General features: G+C 42.4%; 1 protein-coding gene across 8 annotated transcripts in view; it reads left to right on the forward strand.

Moving 5' to 3' along the window:
• The first annotated feature begins 19,784 nt into the window (after positions 1 to 19,784).
• LOC120858536 (retroelement silencing factor 1-like) overlaps positions 19,785 to 26,012 on the forward strand; it is a 28,823-nt gene continuing 22,595 nt past the window's right edge. For 3 of the 8 annotated variants that reach the window (XR_005719887.1, XM_040234655.1, XM_040234662.1), the window contains exons 1-2: positions 19,823 to 19,920; positions 21,167 to 21,258. The gene's annotated coding sequence lies outside the window, so the exon portion shown is untranslated. Of the gene's footprint in view, positions 19,921 to 21,166; positions 21,259 to 26,012 lie in introns of all 8 variants that reach the window. The other 5 variants (XM_040234659.1, XM_040234661.1, XM_040234657.1 and 2 more) reach the window with 4 other exon arrangements.

Consider the following 26,012-nt stretch of genomic DNA (forward strand, 5'->3'; position numbering starts at 1 on the left):
GGGGTCCTGGCGCCCATGGCTTCGCCGGCCTCGGGCTGCCGCGCTGGGAAACGCCGGCGGCTCAGTGCCGCCGGGACCCGCGGCCTGACACAGTAGTTTTGAGTAGAAGCTCTCAATTGCCCAGCTTTTGATATTCTAGCAGTGTGTTCTTGGGCAAATTTATTAATCTCTTTGAGTTCAGTTTCCTTGCCTGGAAAATAGTGTTGTAGTAGAGATCAAAACAGATAAGGCACACTTAGTAAAACGTCTGGTGCATAGCACTCAATGAATGTACCAAATGTAATTTTATGTTCCTTCTTTGTTGTTGTTCAGTTGCTCAGTCATGTCCGACTCTTTGTGACCCCATGGACAGCACACCAGGCTTCCCTGTCCATGGCCCAGAGCTTGCTCAAACTCATGTGCATTGAGTCGGTGATGCCATCCAACTATCGAGTCCTCTGTCATCCCCTTCTCCTCCTGCCTTCAATCTTTCCCAGCATCAAGGTCTTTTCCAATGAGTCAGCTCTTCGCATCAGGTGGGCAAAGTATTGGAGTTTTAGCTTCGGCATCAGTCCTTCCAGTGAATATTCAGATCTGATTTCCTTTAGGATTGATTGGTTTGATCTCCTTGCAGCCCAAGGGACTCTCAAGAGTCTTCTCCAACACCACAGTTCAAAAGCATCAGTTCTTTGGCACTCAACCTTCTTTATGGTCCAACTCTCACATCCATACAAGACTATTGGAAAAACCATAGCTTTGATTATCTGGACCTCTATTGGCAAGATAATGTCTTTGCTTTTTAATATACTGTCTAGGTTTGCCTGGCATGCTGCAGTCCATGGGGTCTCAAAGAGTTGGACATGACTGAGTGACTGAACTGAACTGAACTGAACTGAGGTTTGTCATAGCTTTTCTTTCAAGGAGCAAGAATCTCTTAAGATGCTTTTTGCATATGTGTACTGACTTCTTATATCAGGCAGAGTTTGAAGACAGAAGCAGAAACACCATGGATAATTCAATAAGAAATTTATTATAGGCATTAGACCTTAGACAATTATGGTAGCCGATTAAGAAGTCTGTGCAAGGCTGTTGGCTCTGTATTGTGTAGGACCTGAAGTCATTCAGGCTAGTAACCAAGGGAGCTGGATATTAAAGTCTATGAGCAAGAACTAGAATCTATAAGGATAAACTAGAAACCACAAGGGTAAATCATGATGTTGAGTGAACTGCAGGAGAAGCTGGTGCCCTTCACCATGAAACTACCTATGCATTTGACCCAGGACTAGGAAAAGTTGAATGAGGAGATATGGGTTTGCTTGAGGAACTATGCATTGGGTACCGCTATAACCCTCACAACGTGCATTAGCAGATCAGTGACAATATGTGCTCACTATGACTATGCCTGACACAGTATTCTGATTTTCAATGTGAAAAAAAAAAGACAGTTAATTCACTCAGGCCTTCCAAAAAATGCTCATGCTTCTCCTGTGGCCAACTGTAACTCAGAATCATGCAGGGAAAGACATTTTGGGAAAGTTAGTTTGAACTTAGCTAAGTTGACATACTACAAAGACATCATACTACTTATATTGTTTATGATCCTGTCTACTTTGGTCTGGAACTGAAAACTTGGAGGAAAAAACACACCATAGCATTTAGCATTCTTTTATTTTGAAATTTGGGGCCTTAAAATAGCAAAAACCATTACCTTCTTTGTTCTATTTAATGAATTTTTAGTTAAGAAAACAAATATTTCTTCAAAAGATACAATTTTTGTTTTTTTGGGTCATGCCACACGATTTGTGGGATCAGGAACACCTTGTTCAGGGTGTTGGGCTGCTGGCCCCAACAGTGAAAGCCCTGAGTCCTAACTACTGAGCCTCCAGGGTACTTCAAAGATGTAATTTTTATCATATCACATAATTCATTTCAGAAAAGACTGTCAAACTCTTGTGCAGATTTGGCCTCTGGTAGAGGGTTTGAGTGCATGCTAAGTCACTTAAGACTTAAGTGTTCAACTCTCTGCAACCCTATGGACTGTAGCCCGCCAGGCTCTTCTGCCCATGGGATTCTGCAGGCAAGAAGACTAGAGTGGGTTGCCATGCGCTCCTCCAGGGGATCTTCCCGACCCAGGGATGGAACCCAGGTCTCCTGTAGCTCCTGCATCACAGGCAGATTCTTTACCGCTGAGCCACTGGGAAAGCAAGGCTGAGTGCGTTGTGCCAGCATGTCTAGCTTGACTGCATCCTTGTTTGGTACTCAACTAGTGCCCATCCACACAGATGTGGACGTTTAAACGAGTTTCAAAGAAGTCAGAATGAGGCAGGTAAATTCCCAAATAAGCACATGACAATTGTGACGTCTGCCTTCCACTGAGTGAGACAGAACAGCAGTGGAGCCCAGCATATTTCTGCAACAGATGACATATGTGCAGGGGGAGAGGATATGGTTTTTTAGGAAGGCAATCTAGAGGCAGGAAAATGAAAGGTATTTTTGTCAAAAATAGAATCGGGGGATTTCCCTGATGGTCCAGGGGTCCAGTAAGAATCTACCTTTTGATGCAGGGGTTGCAAGTTCAATCACTAAGATCCCACATGTGTCAGGGCGACTAAGCTGGTGCTGCAACTATTGCTTTCACACACTCCAGAACCCATGGGCCAAAACTAGAGAGTCTGTGCACCTCAATGAAAGATCCTGCATGATGCAAAAAAGATCCCTCATCCCATAATTAACTAATTAATTAAAAAACAAGGTCTGAACAAAAAAAAAAGAAACAAACAAACAAAAAAACATAATAAGGTCTGAACTGCATCAGGGACCATGAAGTTAAATATAAATAGTAAAGTTTAGTTCCAGCTGCTGCCATTGCACCCAAAGTTGTTGGATGGGCTTTTGCTATGGGGTGAAAATAGGGGGATATAATCAACTGGTTTCTGATTCCATTGTGCTATTGTTAAGAGCCCTAGAATTTGTCCTGATATTTTATATACAAATAGAAATAAAGGCTTATGATAATTAGGGAGTCCAAGGGTGGTGAATCTATTTAGGGCAAGGATTCAGATCCGTCTACTAATTAAGATCTTACAAAGAGGCAACCAGTAGAGAAAGTTAGAAATCCATGTCTACCATGCCCCATGAATTGAGAACTCTTCCAAATTATGCTTTGGTAATTAGCCAAGTAAAGTTATGAAGAGTAGCCATTCTCTGAAGCAAAAAATACTTTCCATTTTATATGGTGATGTCATGACTAACACAAAGAACTTTGACTTGAAAATTGTAGTTTATCCATTGAAAACTTGCATATCTCATTTGATAATACTATGAGCGAGTGGACAGAATCAATTCTTCAAGAACTTTCTATCTGGAGAGCGTAACAGAAGACCTACACCTTATATTAGAGTTTCCCCATCTCTGGGTCTCATAAATAGATGAACTAATTGGTGGAGTTTAGAGATTCCATAGAGGGCTTCCCTGGTGACTCAGTGAATTCCTTCGCCAATGCCAATGCGGTTCCATCCCTGGGTCGGGAAGATCCCCTAGAGAAGGAAATGGCCATCCACTCCAGTATTCTTGTCTGGGAAATCCCATGGACAGAGGAGCCTGGCCAGCTACAGTCTCCAAGAGTCGGACTCAACGTAGCCACTAAATAGCAACAAGAGAAATTTCTCTCTTTCCTTAGGAGGATTTAGACAGTTCTTTTTTTTTTTTTCTCTCTCTCTCTCAAACACTTACCATTTTATTGTTTTAATAGCAAATATATATATATACAACATTCGTTTATATATTTTAAATAACCCCCATATGGTCCTACAGAAGGTACTGCAGGGTTTTGTGGGCACCCAGCCCTTTGCTTGGCCATACTCCTGACAGGGCTGCTACTCTCTCTGCAGGACCACCTCCCCAGCTTCCTAGTGTGCTCACGGACCCGGTGTTTTTGTCATTGTTTAGTTTCAGTGACAGACGATAGAAAAGCCAACCCTGTTCTGGGGAAAATGGTGTTTAATGATGCTGCCCTGTTAGCCTTAAAAATAGCCTTGGTGCATTCATTCTTAGAAAACCTTTCCCCTCCGTTACATGTGGGCAGGTTGGTCCTAAAGCTGCCGGGGGCAGCACTCACAGAAGTGGGCGCTAAGGAAGCAGTCATAGGGGCAGAAGGAAGGCGGACGTGTGGCTCCATTTGCTCGTCTGAAATGTGGGTGAGAACTGCTTCCTGTCTCCTGGTCTGGCGGCTCCAGGGAGTTGAGCACACCACCCCTCCATTTCCGGGTACGTTCCAACAGACACAGGTGAATTTCAGAGGAAAAAAAGGCAGATCATTCCTCAGGATGGTGGCTGAGCCAGCGGAGGGCCCCGGAGGGCACACAACCTCTTCCGGGCTTGCTCACTGTGCGCGGCAGGAACACAGAGGCACCTTCCTGAGCAGCTCGCCCAGCAAAGAGCACTGTCCAGCCGTGGAGTGATGAGAGAGTATCAATTCTTAAAGGGGATGGGGATGGGGGGACAAAAGTGTGTCAAGCTGCCTCAAGGAGTAGCCACTCTGGTCCAGCCCTTGGAGCAGCTGTCCTGGGGCAGGATTTCCACTGCCCCACCTCTCTGTATAACTGAACTGGGCTGGGTGGGGACGGCGCAGAGGTGCTTCTGTGTCCTAGAGATCACACTCATTGCAAGTGCAGTGAAGCTCAATAGTCCCTCCTCGCTCATCGGTCAGGCCCTCACTGAGATCCTCCAGCACCTGAAGCTGCGCGATGCCCCTTGAGTGCTGCTGCGCCTAGTAAGGGGCTCGGAGCCCTCGCGGAGGCTGCTGTAATGCACGAGAGCAAGGCGACGCTGGGGACATCCCGTGGCACCAGGGAGGGGTGAGCAAATGGAAGGGACCTTGTCCCCAGACATCCGAGGGTCAAGCCACAGACTTGGTCTGAGCAGTGGGCACAGTGTACAGTGTCACATCCATAGCTCGCCATCCTCGCCCAGAACCTGGGGAGGGGGCAGCCAAGGGGGGACCTGGCGCGAGGCCTGACCACAGTCACTTCCAGCCACGTGGCTTTCCTCAAGTGACCTCGGCTCTTTGAGCCTCAACTTCCTCCAGTGGAAAGGGATAAAACTTTACCTTTTCAAGGTTATCTTGAGGGTTAGAGAAAAAGTGAGTAGCTGGCATAATAGAGTTCCAGTGGGCAAGAACTGGTATTATCAGAGGACACTGGCCTCTCTTTACACCCAGTTGGAAGAATCCAAGCCTGACCCTGCCCTGGGCAGAGAACACAGTCAGAGCTACCACATCATCGTCTACAGAACAGTGACATGAAACTTGTTCCACCTTTCCATCTTGATAACTTGGAAGGCAGTTTTAATTAATTTAGAATTCTTAGCTTTCTTGGATTTCTGCCAGAAAGATGAGCCCCATCTGGGCCCTGTCTGGTACAGGGGGACGGCTGGCACTGCATCTGTTGTTTATGGACTGTAGCCTACCAGGCTCCTCCATCCATGGGATTTCCCAGGCAAGGATCCTGGAATGGTTGCCATTTGCTTCTCCATAGATAGTTGTTAATGACATTATACAAACCTGATCTTGACCAAGCTTAAAGCTATGAGGTCAGCACACTTGGTCATCTTTACCTCTGATATAAGACATTATGAAGGGACATTGTTTGGTGAAAGGGGTATGTTTAAAAAGGAGCAATGGAGAGGAGGGAAGAGAATCTAGGGAAGGCACAGGAAAAAGAGGATGAGCAGAATGAGAGGTAGGAGGAAGAGGAGGTACAGGGGTCAAGGAGGAAAATCAATTTAGGTTTGGATCAGAAGAAAGAGAAGAGGTTTTAAGATTGGATTTTAGATCTTCCACGTTTATTAGCCTTTCCTGAGGCATCATTAACGGCAGGAATTTTCGAATTTTCTTTTAGAGGGTTCTTCATGCTGTTGCCAGACTCAATGAGTCTGTGCCAACAAATGCGCTAAGTTCAGTTCAGTTCAGTTCAGTTGCTCAGTCATGTCTGACTCTTTGCAACCCCATGAATCACAGCACGCCAGGCCTCCCTGTCCATCACCAACTACCAGAGTTCACTCAAACTCATGTCCATCAAATTGCTGATGCCATCCAGCCATCTCATCCTCTGTCATCCCCTTCTCCTCCTGCCCCCAATCCCTCCCAGCATCAGAGTCTTTTCCAATGAGTCAGCTCTTCGCACCAGGTGGCCAAAGTATTGGAGTTTCAGCCTCAGCATTAGTCCTTCCAATGAACACCCAGGACTGATCTCCTTTAGGATGGGCTGGTTGGATCTCCTTGCAGTCCAAGGGACTCTCAAGAGTCTTCTCCAACACCACAGTTCAAAAGCATCAATTCTTCAGTGCTCAGCTTTCTTCACACTCCAACTCTCACATCCATACATGACCACAGGAAAAACCATAGCCTTGACTAGACGGACCTTTGTTGGCAAAGTAATATCTCTGCTTTTCAATATACAATCTAGGTTGGTCATAACTTTCCTTCCAAGGAGTAAACATCTTTCAATTTCATGGCTGCAGTCACCATCTGCAGTGATTTTGGAGCCCCCCAAAATAAAATCTGACACTGTTTCCCCATCTACTTTCCATGAAGTGATGAGACCAGATGCCATGATCTTCATTTTCTGAATGTTGAGCTTTAAGCCAACTTTTTCACTCTCCTCTTTCACTTTCATCAAGAGGCTTTTCAGTTCCTCTTCACTTTCTGCCATAAGGGTGGTGTCATCTGCATATCTGAGGTTATTGATATTTCTCCCAGCAATCTTGATTCCAGCTTGTACTTCTTCCAGTCCAGCGTTTCTCAGGATGTACTCTGCATAGAAGTTAAATAAGCAGGGTGACAATATACAGCCTTGACGTACTCCTTTTCCTATTTGGAACCAGTCTGTTGTTCCATGTCCAGTACTTTGTCAAAGCAGAAGTATTTATTACTTGTGACAAGTAAAGAGGTGAGAAAATAGCTCTCAAAGCACTCTCTCTCCAAACAGCAGGATCAGGAGAGTTCTAAGCTAAGGGCATCTGCATATTCAAGAATGGATGAGTGTGATCTTCCACTAGAGGTGGAGTTCTAGAGGTGATTGTGCAGTGTGACAACCGGCTCAGTCAGACAGATGTTGCTGTTTAAAGCACAGCAGCTATCCCCGCCCTTGGGGCAGAGATTTTAACTTTAAAATGAGGCAAAGCTTACTCTAGGTTGACAAAATCCAGGCATCTAATTGAAAGAAGTCAAGAGGGTCAGCAAAGGTCAGCATCATCAATCCTTAGGCTCCACTTAGTCTGGTGGCTGAGTGCCTGGGGGAGGGGGGGGTGTTGGATCTTGCAAAACATCTCATGAATGTGGTTCAAACTGATCTTTACCTTTGAAACAGAACTAAAAGTCTTTATGACTGATTTATTATCTTTGCTTCGGCTACTTCTCCTTCCTGCTAATAGTCATTTGCTCCTGCATTCTTTGTTCTTTTAAAATCATTAATTGCTGAGATCTATTCTTTGTTTCCACAGGAACACCAAGGAAACCATAGTTTATCTTTCCCCCAATCATCAGCAAAGAGAACACAGAGGGGTTTTGAAATAAGCTTGTCCAGTGTATGCTACTATAGTATTTCTCTTTTACCTTACTTCTGCAAGATATGATACAATCTGGTTCAATCCCATCCCTTCCTTACTAACAATGCTCACTTGAAAATGCAAATGGTTAAATTTTTAGACCCTTTCAACCACTGTTTCTAAGGTACCAAGCAAATGAATTGTCTTATTCATATCCCAAGTCCCACAGAATAACCACTGAAGTTCTGAAGTGTCTTTTGTGAAGGACTTCCCTGGTTGTCCAGTGGTTAAGACTCCCCATTTATACTGCAGAGGCATGAGTTCGATCTCTGATTAGGAAACTGAGATCCCAGATGCATGTGGTGCAACCGAAAAGAAAGTGTCCTTGGTAATATCCTGCCAGAGCTTCCAATATTGAATACTTGTTGCCCCCCAAATTTTGATGCCATTTTCAAATGACAAGAGCAAACAAGAATAAGTGGGCCAGGAAGGTGTCTTGGAGCTATGAGCCCAGTTCATCTGTGAGAACCTGAAATAGTGAAAACAAATCAGGAGGCTTGCACCACAGATAATGAAAAGAATAAAGTTTTAGGTGATGCTTCGATACAGACAGCAAGATCAGGAGCAGGGCTCCTTGCAACATGAGGGGATGTGAAAAGGGGTCTCAGGCATGTTCTTTTCTCCTTGTTGTGCCCGGGATCTGAGTAGCAAGGGGTCCAGTCCTCACTGGAACTGAAGTGCCACAATATTAGAAAATGGGCCGGAACACTGTTTGCATAAACCTTTATTGAAGAATGCTGGGTAGGAGCAAGGATGGCATTTTAGCAAGAGGAGCCCATTGAAATTTAGCCAATTTGAGAAACAGATGGCCAAAGATGGGTCCTTGAGAAAGAAAAATGATTCTTAACTATTGGTAGCCACTGTTTGGTCAAGAGGAATTGAGGGGTGGTGATAGGTAAGGGTTATGGTCATGTGCAAGTAGGGGTAAGGAGGAACCACTGTGGGGACAAGGACATGAGAAGGCTACTTATGTCTTTCAGTCTCTCACAACCTTCAGTATCACCTTGGATATCACCACTGAGAAGGAACAGACCTGATAGAACGGGGTTAAAGTAAGGTCTTTAAAAACAAGTTGAATTTATCCTCCTTAATCATGAATCTTGAAAGAATAGTAGCTTCAACAGAGTAAATTGATTAGCAGCATCAGTCTCCAAGACTCAAAGCTTTTAGCACCTGAATTGCTGGGCTATTTTCTTTTTTGATTGCTGAATCCTGTGGCTACCTTCTCACTTTTTGTTCTTTGTTTTCCAAATTAACCTTGGATTTTGTTTTCCAGTTGGTATTTCAACTCACCAGATCTTTTTGACTATTCAAATACATAAAACAATGAGATCACTTTACCTAGATTGAGATGTTAACACCCATTGTCAATCATAGCAAAAGAATAACTTTCTTGGCACTACTGAACACTGTTCTAGCCTTTAAAGGAAGTAATCTGGCAATATCTGTTATGTTGAAATTACAGTTCATCCTAGCAATTCTCCTCCTGGGAATTCTTTGAATACTTGTGGATTGTTCACAAGTGGCAAAAGTTGGAAACAAAGCAAGTTTCATTAGAATAATAATTAATTTTAGGTAATTATTAAAAATGGCTTAGAGCTATTACTATAACCTGGAGGGATTGCTATGGCTTGTTGCATAAAGTAAGAATCAGAAAAGAGTGAACCATATTCTATTTAATAAAATGGTGAGTAATATCTCTGTATATGTATATTAATATATGGTTAAATGAGCATGGATAAAAGTACTGATGTACACATGGATTAGGGGGAATTAGTGGTTTGTATTAGTGGTTTATACTTACACCAATACCACACTTCTTGGTTATTATATAGCATGTCTTTAAATCAGGTTGTGAAAGTTCTTTTAAACTGTTCTTCAGGACTGTTTTCATTGTTCTTGGTCCTTTGCATTTCCAGGCTCAGGTCTCCAATTATTCCCCTTCTAGCCAAATCCAAAGAATATTTTCCAGTTTATTCTTACTTGATCTTTAAGAGGACTGAAATTTTTTTTTTACTTACATGAACTGCTCTCTTTCTCTGCCTCTCTGAGTATTCTTCTAGTTTTCCTTCTGTTTTTCTGGCTATTCCCATTTCCCTTCAGGGTGTATCTTCCTCCCTTTCTATTAAACACTAGAATTTTTCAAGACTTGGTCTGGACACTTTCCTCATTACACACTTCACATAAATTAATACTGTTTCATAACCAGAACTTTAATCAACTTATACATGAGAGAAATTTATTTTTTTTCTCTGTTATAGTCCTTTCTTGGTGGCTGGCTTAGTGATAAAGAATCCACCTGCCAATGCAAGAGATGCCAGTTTGTCCCTGGAAATGGAAATGGAAATGGCAACCCAATCCAGTATTCTTGCTTGGCAAATCCCATGGACAGAGGAGCTTGGTGGGTTACAGTCCATGGAGCTGCAAAGGAGTTGGATTCAACTGAGCAACTAAACAATAGTAATAGTGGTCCCCCAGCTGGAAAGCTCTTCTCTACAGGACTTGCAATACCTAGTTTACTTCTATTTTGTTCCTTAAACATTCCCTTGGGCAGAGGTTATAACACGGAGTCCATTATATTGACTTTTCTGTTGCTGACACAACAAATCACCACAAACTGAGCTGCTTGACTAATACCTACTTATTACCTCACAGTTTCATTTCCAAGCTTATTCAGGTTGGCATAATTTATTTCCTTCTCATGCTTTGTACATGGCCCCTCCAATTCTAGGCCAGCAACAGTTGAGCCCTCCTCATGCTTTCATTCTCACATACTTACTCCCTGTGATGGAGAAGGAAATGGCAACATATTCCAGCATTCTTGCCCGGAGAATCCCACGGACAGATGAGCCTGGCAGACTACAGTCCATGGCATCGCAAGAGTCGGACATGACTTACCGACTAAACCACCCACACCACAACCTGTGCCACCTCTCTCTGGCTTCCTCTCCTATCCTCATTGTTTGGGTTTTAAGGTTCAAATGATTATGCTGGCTGCTTCACCTAGATCCAGATAACTCAAGCTAATCTGCCTATTTGAAGGTCAGCTCATTAGTGATTTTAGTTATATCTGCAAAGTCCTTTTTGTATGTAAGCAATAATAACCAACCAGACTTTGCAAACCCATGAACCACAGCACACCAGGCCTCCCTGTCCATCACCAACTCTTGGAGTTCTCTCAGACTCACGTCCATCGAGTCAGTGATGCCATTCAACCATCTCATCCTCAGTCATCCCCTTCTCCTCCTGCCCCCAATCTTTCCCAGCATCAGGGTCTTTTCCAATGAGTCAGCTCTTCGCATCAGGTGGCCAAAGTAGTGGAGTTTCAGCCTCAACAACAGTCCTTCCAATGACCACCCAGGACTGATCTCCTTATGGATGGACTGGTTAGATGTCCTTGCAGTCTAAGGGATTCTCAAGAGTCTTTTCCAACACCACAGTTCAAAAGCATCAATTGCTGTGCTCAGCTTTCTTTATAGTCCAACTCTCACATCCATAAATGTCTACTGGAAAAGCTATAGCCTTGACTAGACAGACCTTTGTAAACGAAGTAAAGTCTCTGCTTTTTAATATGCTGTCTAAGTTGGTCATAAATTTCCTTCGAAGGAGTAAGCATCTTTTAATTTCATGACTGCAATCACTACCTGCAGTGATTTTAGAGCCCCCCAAAATAAAGTCAGCCACTGTTTCCCCATCTATTTGCCATAAAGTGATGGGGCCAAATGCCATGATCTTAGTTTCCTGATGTTGAGCTTTAACCCTACTTTTTCACTCTCCTTTCACTTTTATCAAGAGGCTCTTTAGTTCTTCTTCACTTTCTGCCATAGGGTGGTATCATCTGCATATCTGAGGTTATTGATATTTCTCCCAGTAATCTTGATTCCAGCTTGTGCTTCATCCAGGCCAGCATTTCTCATGATGTACTCTGCATATTAGTTAAATAAGCAGGGTGACAATATACAGCCTTGATGTATTCCTTCTCCTGTTTGGAACCAGTCTGTTCCATGTCCAGTTCTAACTGTTGCTTCCTGACCTGCATACATATTGCTCAAGAGGCAGGTCAGGTGGTCTAGTATTCCCATCTCTCTCAGAATTTTCCACAGTTTATTGTGATCCACAGTCAAAGGCTTTGGCATAGTCAATAAAGCAGAAATATATGTTTTTCTGGAACTCTCTTGCTTTTTCGATGATCCAGCGGATGTTGGCAATTTGATCTCTGGTTCCTCTGCCTTTTCTAAAACCAGCTTGAACATCTGGAAGTTCACGGTTCATGTATTCTTGAAGCCTGGCTTGGAGAATTTTGAACATTACGTTACTAGCATGTGAGATAAGTGCAATTGTGAGGTAATTTGAGCATTCTTTGGCATTGCCTTTCTTTGGGATTGGAATGAAAACTGACCTTTTCCAGTCCTGTGGCCACTCCTGAGTTTTCCAAGTTGGCTGGCATATTGAGTGTAGCACTTTCACAGCATCATCTTTTAGGATTTGAAATAGCTCAACTGGAATTCCATCACCTCCACTAGCTTTGTTCGTAGTGATGCTTCCTAAGGCCCACTTCACTTCACATTCCAGGTTGTCTGGCTCCAGGTGAGTGATCACACCATCGTGATTATTTCGCTCATGAAGATCTTTTTTGTACAGTTCTTCTGTGTATTCTTGCCACCTCTTCTTAATATCTTCTGCTTCTGTTAGGTCCATACGATTTCTGTGCTTTACTGTCCATCTTTGTATGAAATGTTCCCTTGGTATCTCTAATTTTCTTGACGAGATCTCTAGTCTTTCCCATTCTGTTGTTTTCCTCTATTTCTTTACACTGATCGCTGAGGAAGGCTTTTTTATCTCTCCTTGCTGTTCTTTGGAACTCGGCATTCAAATGGGTATATCATTCCTTTTCTCCTTTGCTTTTTGCTTCTCTTCATTTCACAGCTGTTTGCAAGGCCTCCTCAGACAGCCATTTTGCTTTTTTGCATTTCTTTTTCTTGAGGATGGTCTAGATCCCTGTCGCCTGTTCATTGTGACAAACCTCTGTCCACAGTTCATCAGGCACTCTGTCTATCAGATGTAGTCCCTTAAATCTATTTCTCACTTCCACTGTATAATCATAAGGCATTTGATTTAGGTCATACCTTAATGGTCTAATGGTTTTCCCCACTTTCTTCAATTTAAGTCTGAATTGGAAATAAGGAGCTCATGATCTGAGCCACAGTCAGCTCCCAGTCTTGTTTTTGCTGACTGTATAGAGCTTCTCCATCTTTGGCTGCAAAGAATATAATCAATCTGATTGCAGAGTTGACTGGTGATGTCCATGTGTAGAGTCTTCTCTTGTGTTGTTGGAAGAGGGTGTTTGCTATGACTAGTGCATTCTCTTGGCAAAATTCTATCAGCCTTTGCCCTGCTTCATTCTGTATTCCAAGGCCAAATTTGCCTGTTACTCCAGGTGTTTCTTGACTTCCTACTTTTGCATTCCAGTCCTCTATAATGAAGGGACATCTTTTTTGGGTGATAGTTCTAAAAGGTCTTGTAGGTCTTCATAGAACCGTTCAACTTAAGCTTCTTCAGCGTTACTGGTTGGGGCATAGACTTGGATTACCGTGATATTGAATGGTTTGCCTTGGAAATGAACAGAGTTCATTCTCTCATTTTTGAGACTGCATCCAAGTACTGCATTTCAGACTCTTTTGTTGACCATGATGGCTACTCCATTTCTTCTAAGGGATTCTTGCCCACAGTAGTATATGTAATGGACATCTGAATTAAATTCCCCTTTCCAGTCCATCTTAGTTAGCTGATTCCTAGAATGTTGATGTTCACTCTTGCCATCTCCTGTTTGACCTCTTCCAATTTGCCTTGATTCATGGAGCTGACATTCCAGGTTCCTATGCAATATTGCTCTTTACAGCATTGGACCTTGCTTCTATCACCGGTCACATCCACAACTGGGTGTTGTTTTTGCTTTGACTCCATCCCTTCATTCTTTCTGGAGTTATTTCTCCACTGATCTCCAGTACCATATTGGGCAACTACAGACCTGGCTGCGTGGTGCAGGAGCGATGGCTGTGAGGTGCAGGAGTCAACGAAAGGAGATATCCCACATCCAATGTGAGGAGCGGCATCTGTGAGGAGCTATCCCACGTCCAAGGTAAGGAGCAGTGGCTGCGCTTTGCTGGAGCAGCCATGAAGAGATACCCCACGTCCAAGGTAAGAGAAACCCAAGTAAGATGATAGGCGTTGAGAGAGATCATCAGAGGGCGGACAGACTGAAACCCCAATCACAGACAACTAGCCAATCTGATCACATGGACCACAACCTTGTCTAACTCAATGAAACTAAGCCAGGCTGTGTGGGGCCACCCAAGACAGACGGACGGGTCATGGTGGAGAGGTCTGACAGAATGTGGTCCACTGGAGAAGGGAATGGCAAACCACTTTAGTATTTTTGCCTTGAGAACCCCAAGAACAGTATGAAAAGACCATTCAGGTATAACCTAAATCAGATCCCTTTGATTATACAGTAGAGTGACAAATAGATTTAAGGGACTAGATCTCTTAGATAGAGTGCCTGAAGAACTATGGAAGGAGATTCATGACATTGTGCAGGAGGCAGGGATCAAGACCATCCCCAAGGAAAAGAAATGCAAAAAGGCAAAATGGTTGTCTGAGGAGGCCTTACAAATAGCTTTGAATAGAAGAGAAACAAAGAGCAAAAGATAAAAGGAAAGATATACCCATTTTAATGCAGAGTTCCAAAGAATAGCAAGGAGAAATAAGAAAGCCTTCCTCAGTGATCAATGCAAAAAAATAAAGGAAAACAACAGAATGGGAAAGACTAGAGATATCTTCAAAAAATTAGAGGTTCCAAAGGAACATTTCATGCAAAAATGGGCACAATAAGGAACAAAAATGATATGGCCCTAACAGAAACAGAAGAGATTAAGCAGAGGTGGCAAGAATACACAGAAGAACTGCACAAAAAAGATCATCACAATCCAGATAATCACGATGGTGTGATCAATCATCTAGAGCCAGACATTCTGCAATGTGAAGTCAAGTGGGCCTTAGGAAGCACCACTACGAACAAAGCTAGTGGAGGTGATGGAATTCCAGTTGAGCTATTTCAAATCCTAAAAGATGATGCTGTGAAAGTGCTACACTCAATATGCCAGCCAACTTGGAAAACTCAGGAGTGGCCACAGGACTGGAAAAGGTCAGTTTTCATTCCAATCCCAAAGAAAGGCAATGCCAAAGAATGCTCAAATTACCTCACAATTGCACTTATCTCACATGCTAGTAACGTAATGTTCAAAATTCTCCAAGCGAGGCTTCAAGAACACGTGAACCATGAACTTCCAGATGTTCAAGCTGGTTTTAGAAAAGGCAGAGGAACCAGAGATCAAATTGCCAACATCCGTTGGGTCATTGAAAAAGCAAGCGCGTTCCAGAAAAACATATATTTCTGCTTTATTGTCTATGCAAATCCTTGGACTGTATGGACCACAACAAACTCTGGAAAATTCTTAAAAATATAGGAATTCCTGACCACCTGACCTGCCTCCTGAGAAACCTGTATGCAGGTCAGGAAGCATTAGTTAGAACTGGACATGGAACAACAGACTGCTTCCAAATTGGGAAAGGAATACGTCAAGGCTGTATATTGTCACCCTGCATATTTAACTAATATGCAGAGTACATCATGAGAAATGCTGGGCTGGATGAAGCACAAGCTGGAATCAAGTTTCCTGGGAGAAATATCAATAACTTCAGATATGCAGATGATACCACCCTTATGGCAGAAAGTGAAGAAGAACTAAAGAGCCTCTTGATGAAAGTGAAAGAGGAGAGTGAAAAAGTTGGCTTAAAGCTCAACATTCAGAAAACGAAGATCATAGCATCCGGTCCCATCACTTCAGGGCAAATAGATGGGGAAATAGTAGAAACAGTGACATACTTTATTATTTGGGGCTTCAAAATCATTGCAGAAGGTGATTGCAGCCATGAAATTAAAAGATGCTTACTCCTTTGAGGAAAAGTTATGACCAACCTAGACAGCATGTTAAAAAGCAGAGACATTACTTTGCCAACAAAGTTCCATCTAGTCAAAGCTATGGTTTTTCCAGTAGTCATGTATGGATTTGAGAGTTGGACTATAAAGAAAGCTGAGTGCCAAAGAATTGATGCTTTTGAACTGTGGTACTGAAGACTCTTGAAAGTTCCTTGGACTGCAAGGATATTCAACCAGTCCATGGGAAATCAGGCCTGAACATTCATTGGAAGGACTGATCCTGAAGCTCCAATACTTTGGCCACCTGATGTGAAGAACTGTCTCATTGGAAAAGACCCCGATGCTGGCAAAGTTTGAAGGCAGGAGGAGAAGGGGACAACAGAGGATGAGGTTGTTGGATGGCATCACTGACTCAATGGAGATGAATTTAAGTAAACTCCGGGAGTTGGAGATGGATAGGGAGGTCTGGCGTGCTGCAGTCTATGGGTTGCAAAGAGTCGGACACAACTGAGCGACTCAACTGAACTAAATAATAACCATGGAGTAACACCAGGAGGTGAAAGTCATATGGTCCAAACTTATGCCTACCACATCCATGTATAGAATTTAGGAATACCATGAAATTGGATGGCAAACAATTAACTTTATTTTCATTAAACATTTTATCGAAAGATACCATTTCCTTCAAATGTAAATTTTGGCAACAAAACCACAGAAATATAGTACTATTTATGTTTTTTCACCATAAAAATCACAGGTATTCTTATGTTATTAGAGTTAATGCAGATAATCTTGAAATGGCATTTTATGTCCATCACTTTCAAAATCACAGTTGTTATTAGATCTGCTACTAGATCTTATTTGTTTTGTTAATACAGAAACATTATCATATCACACATTTGTTTTTTAAAATATTTTGTTAAGTTTTTATACTCAATTAATTTCTTTTGTAATCATATATATTTTATTTTAAGCATTCCAAAACATTATTCTATGAAGGGGTCTATAGGCTTCACCAAACTGCCAGAAAAATTCATGGCACAAGAAAGGAAAAGAATTTTTGCCTTCAGGAACAGTTTTCCTTTCTGAGGTTGAAATTAGGTTACTGCCATTTCTACATTCCAGTATAAACAAATTAGAGAGAGGAATTTCAGGGTAAGACATTCCTTCACACAGAAGTTGCATACAACATTTTTTGCTCATTTGTCATTGTGAGATCTGAAATGTGGCAATATTTAGCTGCAAGGGAGGCTTGGGGAATGTATTCTCCAGGAAAGTGACCTTGTACCTAAATACTACTAACAGGAGAAACAGAATATTGGAGACAACCAGGGCTTCCCTGGTGGGAGTAAAGAATCTGCCTGCAATGCAGGAGATCTGGGTTTGATCCCTGGGTGGGAAGATTCCTTGGAGGAGGGCATGGCAACCCACTCCAGTATTCTTGCCTGGAGAATCCCCATGGACGCAAAGAGTCAGACAAAACTCAGCGACTAAGCACAAGAAAAGAAAATCAATGACCTCATTTATCTCTTAAATGAATAATAGGCATCTTTATTTATTTTTTACAAATTTCTTACTATGGACTTGCTAATGATGTCATGCACTTTTCCAAAACATGTTTTTTAAGTTAAGGCATTAACAAGTCTTGAGTCTAAGTATTATGCTCTTGAAAGACTGAGATAACATCTATAGCCAAAGTAATTTGACTTGAGAGACTTTCTTTTGAATATTGTAAAACACAGGGAGAGCATCTGTAATTTATGACAGGGGACACAGCACAGAACAATCTGATCTTTTGAGGGCTCTTCCCCAGCCTGACCAGTCAGATAACAAAGTTACTCATTTGGCATACTGAGTTATAAATGTCTTAAAGAGAAGGCAACTTATAGTCCAGCCCCTGATTAAACAACTTTCAGGTCCTGGAGATTGTGTCCTCCCCATGCAAGTCTCCTTGCTGGTGACCCTTCAGGGCTGTTGTATTGACAAATGTCAGTTGTACTTTAGGAGTGATGGAAAGACTACACTTCGGAAAATCAGACAGGCTTTCATTGTCTAAAGGAGACAGGAGAAACTCAGCACAAACACAGGCAAGGATACACAGCATGGAGATCAGCAACTCCATCTCAAATAAAGTTGTAGCTTCCTGGGCACTACATCTTGCTGGACTAATATCTTCCTTAGGCTTCCTTCCTTAGGCACTATAGGGGGCTTCCCTTGCAGCTCAGTTGGTAGAGAATCTCCCTGCAATGCAGGAGACGTGGGTTCAATTCCTTGGTCAGGAAGATCCCCTGGAGAAGAAAATGGCAACCCACTTCAGTTTTCTTTCTTGGAGAATCCCATGGACAGAGGAGGCTGGCAGGCTACAGTCCTTGTGAACCAAGTATACCACCCCATATTCCAGGAACTGCTTTTAGCCATGTATTAGTTGATGTAAGTATCCGAACAATCCCGAGGTAAATATTAATGTTATTCTCAATTTACAGATGAGAAATCTGAGCAGAGACAGGTTAAGTAATTTCCCCAAAGCTGTATGTCTAGTGAGTGGCAGGCTCATGAGGGCAAAGGAATACCCTTTCCTGTATATTGCAAGAACTAAGCACCTCTGCCCTTTCTCATTCTTATTGACTCAGATTGGATTACTTGTTTACTTTGTTGACTCTAAAAATGAAAGTTATTTTCCCAGCTAAAAATGGGTTTATTCTAGAATAGCAGGGGACTTGTAACACAAAGAACAAACTTGACACCATATTGGATCTGTTCCTTTAGCTCTAACCTTTTGCTGGTGCTCAGTCATGCTGGTTCTGCAGCTTTGTCCAAAAGAATGTTGTCTGTAGCCTGAAATGTACATGATAGTCCTGTTCTCAAGGCTCTGCCTCCCAGGCTTGACCTTTAAATATGTGACAGTTTTCGTTTGCTGTTTGGTTACTAAGTGTTACCCTTTTATGACCCCATAGACCATAGCCCACCAGGCTCTCTGTCCATGGGATTTACCAGGCAAAAAATATTGGAGTGGGTTACCATTTCCTTCTCCAGTGGATCTTCCTGACCCAGGGATCAAATCTGGTTCTCCTGCATGCAGGCAGAGTCTTTACCACTAAGCCACCAGGGAAGCCCAATTTTCTTTTATGCAGAGATAAAAAATTGCAGAACAGAGAATAACAGTTGTCTTGTTTTATGTTTACAGGACCATCATAACCAGACCTATGTGGATAGCTGCAGGAGCAGAGGGTTATCACATCACCTTGGGGGTATGACCTGCACCAAGAAGGTCACACCTTCATACCTGCAACAACCAACCACACTCCCTCCCCCTTTAGTATAAAAGAAGCCTGAATTCTAATTCAGGTTTAAGATGTTTCTTTGGGACACTGGTCTGCCATCTTTTCTGTCTGCTGGTTTTCTGAATAAAGTCACTATCCTTTGTTCCAACAACTGGCCCCTCGATTTATTGGCAAGTCATGCAGCAGGCGGTGTCAGTTTGCATTTGGTAACTAAACTGCAATTTGGGTCAAGCAAACTATAGCAAAAGCCAGAGTACAACAAACAAAGCAAAGTTACTTTATGGAGAAAATTGAGTTTGGGAGCAGTTCTTTTGAAGGAAATATCATTGGGGAAAAGTGAGGGTGACAGTTTCTCATTGGCTGAGTTGTGGGGTAGTCTATTTCTTTTAGGAGCCCCAATGTATGGGTTGGTCAAAAAGTTTGTTGGACAGCTTACATCTTTTCCTGTTGGGCCCTGTAATTGACAATTCTTTCTGTAATTTACTGAGAGTGGTACCGTACTGTATGACAGCTCCCCCTTCTGGCCTCTCAACTCTATTTTGGTGAGGTTTCCCTTTACTGTATTAATTTTCACAACTTTGATCTATAGAAACCCTCAGGCAAAAAGAGTCTATTTCCTTTGAGAAAGTTTCTCTGTGTTAAAGGATGTTCCCCTTTGTTAGAAATATACATTTTCAGCCCGGAGTTAGACTTACTGAATGGGTAATTTTGTAGGTGGTGCTTTTCAGTCCCTTTTTAACAACCTTCAAAAGATTCTGATGCAAGTTAAAGACAGCCACTGTTGGAGAAGTTTTCTTCTTCAGATACATGAGCTGGCTGTGCAAGCTTGGGAGATAACGGGAGGGCCGGGCTCCCCGGACTCTATTTCATCCGAGCGGCACTAGGACCCCGGTACCGGATCCCGCTACTGCCGTTGCGCCGGGGCGGGGTTGGCTTTCCGGGAGTGGGCCTCCCCCCTCGACCCGCCCCTGGAGGCGGACCCGAGTTGACTTAAACTCCGGGGCCGAGAGGCGCTGCGTTTTCCTGGCTCGCCCAGGTTGGGTTCAGCTCCGGTAGGTAAGTAGGGACCTGGTTCCCGCCGGCACTCGCATGTTTCCTCGGGTTCTCGGCGCGGCGGGGGGGCACCGGCAGCCCAAGTGCCCACAGGCGGGGGCTGGGTGTGCGGCGGCGAGTGCTTTTGTTCTGTGGTGGGGACTCAGCGGCGGCTCCGGGGGCTCGGGTCTCGGGCCAGCGGTGAGGGCTGGCCCGTCGGGCTCGGCTTGGTGCCCGCCCACCGCGCGGGGAGGGCCGGGAACCGGGGCGGATGTCGACCCCTAATCGGAGGGCGGCGCCTCGCCGGGTGTTCTCTGTAGAACGCCTTTCCTCGCCATAGAGGTCGCGGGTGGCGACTGCGAGGACGCATTTTGTTAAACTGCAAGGCGATTGGTTAGACTGATGGATGTGAGAGTGGCTTATGTTTTTAATGATTTCCTGTCGCTGGCTTGAAAAAAAAAATCTTTGTTTTGAATTATTTTTCCAGTGTTCCCTTCCTCCCCACCCCCATTAGGCCGAACCTCCCAAAACAAAATTGCTCAGCTTGCGTCTCCAAGTGGCCCGCAAACACGTTTGTGCTGGAGTCGCTTTCCGTTCCTCAGGAGTAGTTAGTCCCTCCAGGCATTTTTAAATGCACAAATGCGCACGGATTTTAGATGTTCTCGAGGGATACGAATTTCCTAAGCAGATGTCCTTTGGGAACAGCAAGTTTTCAGAGAATGGTTTCAGTGAAAACAATTTATTTGTAATATTTTAGTGCCTGCCTTCAAAATAAAAAGGAGAGTAGGTGAAGGGGATGTGCTGGGGTGCATTTAAATAGACGGGTCGCAGAGCTTGTTTGGGGATTTTTCTGATTGATGTGTTAACTCTAAATCAAACGAGTTCTAATCGGTGTTAACATGAAAGAGTTACCGTTTTATTTTTTCCTGTGCACTTGGATTCTCATTTACTAATTCGATAAAGAATTGTTAAGTTGAAAGTGTTCAGAGTGATAGAGGGAGTGGATCAGGAGGCGTGCACTTGAATTATCACTTAAAAAGTAAATGGTAATTTACGGCAGACCCAGTTTCTATTTGTTACTTTGCCTTCTTAAGGATTCAGTAAGCTTAGTTTGCTTTTGATCCAGTCTTACCACGGTTTGAGCGGCAATGTCATATCAAGTAAGCAAATTAGTATGTATCTTTATTATAAGTTTAATGTGAATTTTATACAGTTACAAATTTTATATTGAATTTATTGTCAATTATAAAATGTTTACTGCTGTCCCTAGGACCAAAGAAGTAAACACTGTGTGGAGTGGTACTGACAAGTTTGGAGGGAAATGGTAACATATACAGTAATAAAGGAGTAATATATTTAAAGGTAAGTGTGTCAGCTTTAAGTACTCTAATTTATCTGTTGTGGAACAGAATGATTAAGCTGAATCAGTATTGGTTCAGTATTAAACTACAATGGCTCAGACAGTAAAGAATCTACTTGCAATGCAGGAGACCTGGGTTCAGTCCCTGGCTTGGAAAGATACTCTGGAGAAGGGAATGGCTACCCACTCCAGTATTCTTGCCTGGAGAATTCTGTGGACAGAAGAGCCTGGCAGGCTACAGTACCTGGGGTCACAAATAGTTGGACAACACTGAGCGGCTAACACCACCACCAGCTTACAATGGATTTGATGACAAAGTTTGAGGAGAAATAATATAGTTGACATAGCAAGGAATTCACTTATTCATCTTTATTAGAAAAGGAATAGATGATGGTCTAAATTACTGAGGAAGAGATCTACTTAACATTATTTTCTACAAGTTCTGTTTCTTATTTTACTTTTCAAATTCATTACTTGTGGCACATGGGGTAAGGCAGCACAGAGCAGAACTCTGAGAGAACCGACCCCTAAAATAGGGACCTCTACAGCCAAAGTGGTCGTTTCTGGGGTGTCCATTCTGTAAACTCCCAAGTAGTATTAGGGAAGTTTCTGTAATGATTTGAGACCATGGTCCCTGCAGTCACACTGCTGAGCATCAGATCTTGGCTCTTCCACTTACTATCTATGCAGCCTTGGGAGAATTATTAAACTTCTCTGTATCAACTTCCTCATCGTTTGTAAAATAGAGATAACAATAGTTTCAACCTCATGGGATTGTTACGGTAAGTTAATGAGTTTTGTAGATATAACACACTTGGAAGAGCTCCTGGTAAATGGTAAGTACTTAATAAATTTTAGCTGTTGTCATATTAGAGGAAATATATTTTATGGCCTGTCTTATAGGAGATGGTTCACTCATTTAAACTCTAAATCAGTTTATCAGCTTTGTGTTGATTAAACCCTTCCCTGTAGATCCTGTAAGTTCTATTTTTGTAAGGAAGTACCAGACACAACTCTAGTTTTTACCTGTTTGAAGTCAGTAATGCTTCTACAAAATTTTCCAGCCAGGGCAGATTTGTCCAAAAGCATTATATTCCCTGTTCTGGATATACAGGACTCTTCTTCCCTGATAGCTCAGTTGGTAAAGAATCTGCTTGCAATGCAGGAGATCCTGGTTCAATTCCTGGGTCGGGAAGATCCACTGGAGAAGGGATAGGCTACCCACTCCAGTATTTTTGGGCTTCCCTTGTGGCTCAGCTGGTAAAGAATCTGCCTGCAATGTGGGAGACCTGGGTTTGATCCCTGGGTTGAGCAGATCCTCTGGAGAAGGGAATGGCTACCCACTCCAGTACTCTGGCCTGGAGAATTCATTCCATGGACTGTATAGTCCATGGGGTCGCAAAGAGTTGGACAGGACTGAGTGACTTTTGCTTTCAATTTTGGAGAAGGAAATGGCAACCCACTCTAGTATTCTTGCCTGGAGACTTCCATGGTCAGAGGAGCCCATCAGGCTACAGTCCATGGACTTGCAAGAATCGGACACCACTTAGCGACCAGACCACCACCACTTCCCATTTAGATGAGCAATGTTTTAGATGTGATAAAAGTGCAAATGTTCAGTGCAAGTGATCCTACCTAATGTTTAAAAAGGATTTAGAAAGGTGAATTTCAGGAATTGCTTTTCATTTTAAATTAGTCATCTCTGTACCGCCACCCCTAGCCCCACAAAGGCATGTTCTGTGCGAAACAGGCTCAGAAAACATTCAATTTGAGACTTTATTTAGTTTCTCCATTGTGTATGACTCTGTGACCCATGCTCTGCAGCATGCCAGGCTTCCTTTTCATTCACTATCTCCTGAGTTTGCTCAAATTCATGTCCTCTGAGTCCAGTGATGCCATCCCAACTATCTCATCCTTTCGTGCCCCCTTAACCAGACAGTTTACCAACCCAATCTATTGAAATGCAAATTAAAATGTACTTTGTAATAAACCTTGTAAAGCAGTATCTTAAGGACCTTTGAAGAATTCTAAGTGCTTTGTTGTTGAGAGACAGCTCTGTGGTATGTCCATCCTTGATATCATAAGAGTGCTTATAAACTGAAGGGCAATGTTAGAGGCTAGCCTGTTGTAAATGTCTCAAGTGAAACATATATGTAATGATTGCAGAGATTTTGTGACAATCACCAAGATTCTCTTGAGATGTATTAAACTGCGGGGCTTCACTTGTAAATGAAAACTGTGTCCAGTACTTTGTCCACCTGATGTGAAGAACTGACTCATTGGAAAAAACGCTGATGCTGGGAAAGATTGAAGGCAGGAGATGGTTGGATGGCATCACCAACTCGATGGACATGAGTTTGAGCAAGCTCTGGGAGCTGGTGATGGACAGGGAAGCCTGGTGTGCTGCATTCCATGGGGTCTCAAAGAGTCAGACACAACTGAGCAACTGAACTGAAATCACTTGTAAATAAAATCTTGTGGTTAAAATCACAGAGTATTATAAGAAATTATTACGTTGTCCAGTTAGGTTTTAAAAAACAAAAAGTCATAAGCAAGTTTTTAGTTTTTAAGCTCCCAAAGAGAATTTATTGGATCATATAACTTAAAGAGTTCCATGTGGCTTGACTTTCAGGTTTGACTGGATCCAACATTTGAATCTGAAAGTTTTAAAGACTTGAAACACCGTCTTTGAGATCTGCTGTCTGCTTTGGCATTGACTTCATTCTCAGGCACACATCCCTTCATTGGATAGCCCTAACATCTCCAGGTATATGATCAGTCAGCTTCAACTTGCACAGAACATGCCTTTTGTCTGTGTGCTCTGCCAAAAGCCTGTACTTCATTGTGTCATGTGCCCATGTCTGTGCTGATAACTGGGAAAAAAATTTTTAAGCTACAGTTTAGAGATACAATTCATATGTCATTCATACAATTCACTTTATCCATTTACCATGTACAGTGGTTTTGCATATACTCAATACTATGTAACTAATACCGTAGTCACTTTTGGAACATTTTCTTGAACCCAGAAAGAATCTCTGTACTCATTAACGGACACTCTCCATTCTACCCATCTGCAGGCAACCATTTAATTAATCTAGTTTGTCTCTAGATTTGTGTATTCTGAACATTTCTTATAGATGAAGTCATAATATGTGGTCTCTTATGACCCTGAACACCTTGCATGAGGTTTTCAAGATGCATTCATATTGAAGTATATATGTCTTTCATTCCTTTCTATTGCAAAGTAGTAATTTCATTGTATGAATATACCACATTTTGTTTTCCTTTCATCAGTTCACACACATTTGGATTGTTTATGCTTTTTGGATTCTCTGAATGATGTTGCTGTGAGCATTCATGTACAAGTGTTTGTATGGACATACATTTTCAGTTCTCTTAGGTATATACCTGGGAGTGGAACTGATCTGTCTTATCATTTGGTAACTATATTTGGCCTTTTGAGAAATTGCCAGATTTTTTTGGCCATACCTTGTGGTATGCAGGATCAGGGATCAAACCTGTGCCCCCTGCAGTAGAAACACAAAGTCTTAATCACTGGACTGCCAGGAAAGTCCCTGCCAGACTATTTTTGATGAACTATGTACATTCTCAGTAGCAACATACAGGAATTTTAGTTTGTCCACATGCTTACCACACTTGTCTTTTTGGTTACAACTATTATAGTGAGCATTAAGTGGTATCCTGTGATTTTGTTGCTTTCCCATGGTCGTTGACAACCCACTCCAGTATTCTTACCTGGAGAGTCCTGTGGACGGAGGAGCCTGTTGGGCTGCTATCCATTGGGTCACACAGAGTCGGCCATGGCTGAAGTGACTTTGCATGCATTGGAGAAGGAAATGGCAACCCACTCCAGTATTCTTGCCTGGGAGTTCCATGGACAGAGGAGCTACAATCCATAGACTACAGTCCATGAGGGTTGCAAAGAGTTGGACACAACTGAGCGACTAACACTTTCACCAGTTCTTTGTATATTCTGGATTCTAGTTTCTTGCTAGTGATCATGTAGGTGAGGATTTGGTTTCTGTTCCATTGATTAGTGTCTATCCTAATTCAGTCCCACATGGCTTTTTTTTACTGTAGTTTTGTAGTTTAAGTTTAAAAATTGGGAGGTGTGAGTCCTTCAATATATTATACTCTTTTTCAAAAATGAATTTTAGGATCGGGTTCTCAATTTCTGCAAAGAAGTCATCTGGAACTTTGGTAAGGGTTGTCCTGAATCAGTAGATCAATTTGAGAAGTATTGCCTGCCACCTTGAGAGTGTCTGAATGTGGCATACTTTTCCACTCATTCATTTAGGTCTTTAGTTTCTTTTGAAGTTATCTAATTTCTGTATAATAATTTCTGTAAATTTTCCACATTTGTTCAATTTATTCCAAAGTGTTTCATTCTTTTGCTGTTAACTATAAATACATTTGATTTTTGTATATTGAGCTTGTACTAGGCAACCAAGTCAAAGTAGTTCTGTTAGTTTTTTTAGTGGATTCCTTATAATTTTCGATATACAAGATGATGCCATATGCAAGTAAAAGTAGTTTACTAGGTAGAGGGAAAACATTCAGGCTTTAAAGCTGTGGCTTTTTTTTTAGATGTCTTATTAAATTGATAAAGTTCCCCTTTGTTCTAGTTGTAGTGTTTTTATCTGAAAGGATGTTGAATTTTAGGATGCATTTAATTTCAGTCATGTTAGATGCTTTTTATACCTCCATTTCAGATGGTCATGTGGTTTGTGTC

This window comes from Oryx dammah, unplaced genomic scaffold (genome assembly GCF_014754425.2).
Source record: "Oryx dammah isolate SB20612 unplaced genomic scaffold, SCBI_Odam_1.1 HiC_scaffold_29, whole genome shotgun sequence".
NCBI lineage: Eukaryota > Metazoa > Chordata > Mammalia > Artiodactyla > Bovidae > Oryx > Oryx dammah.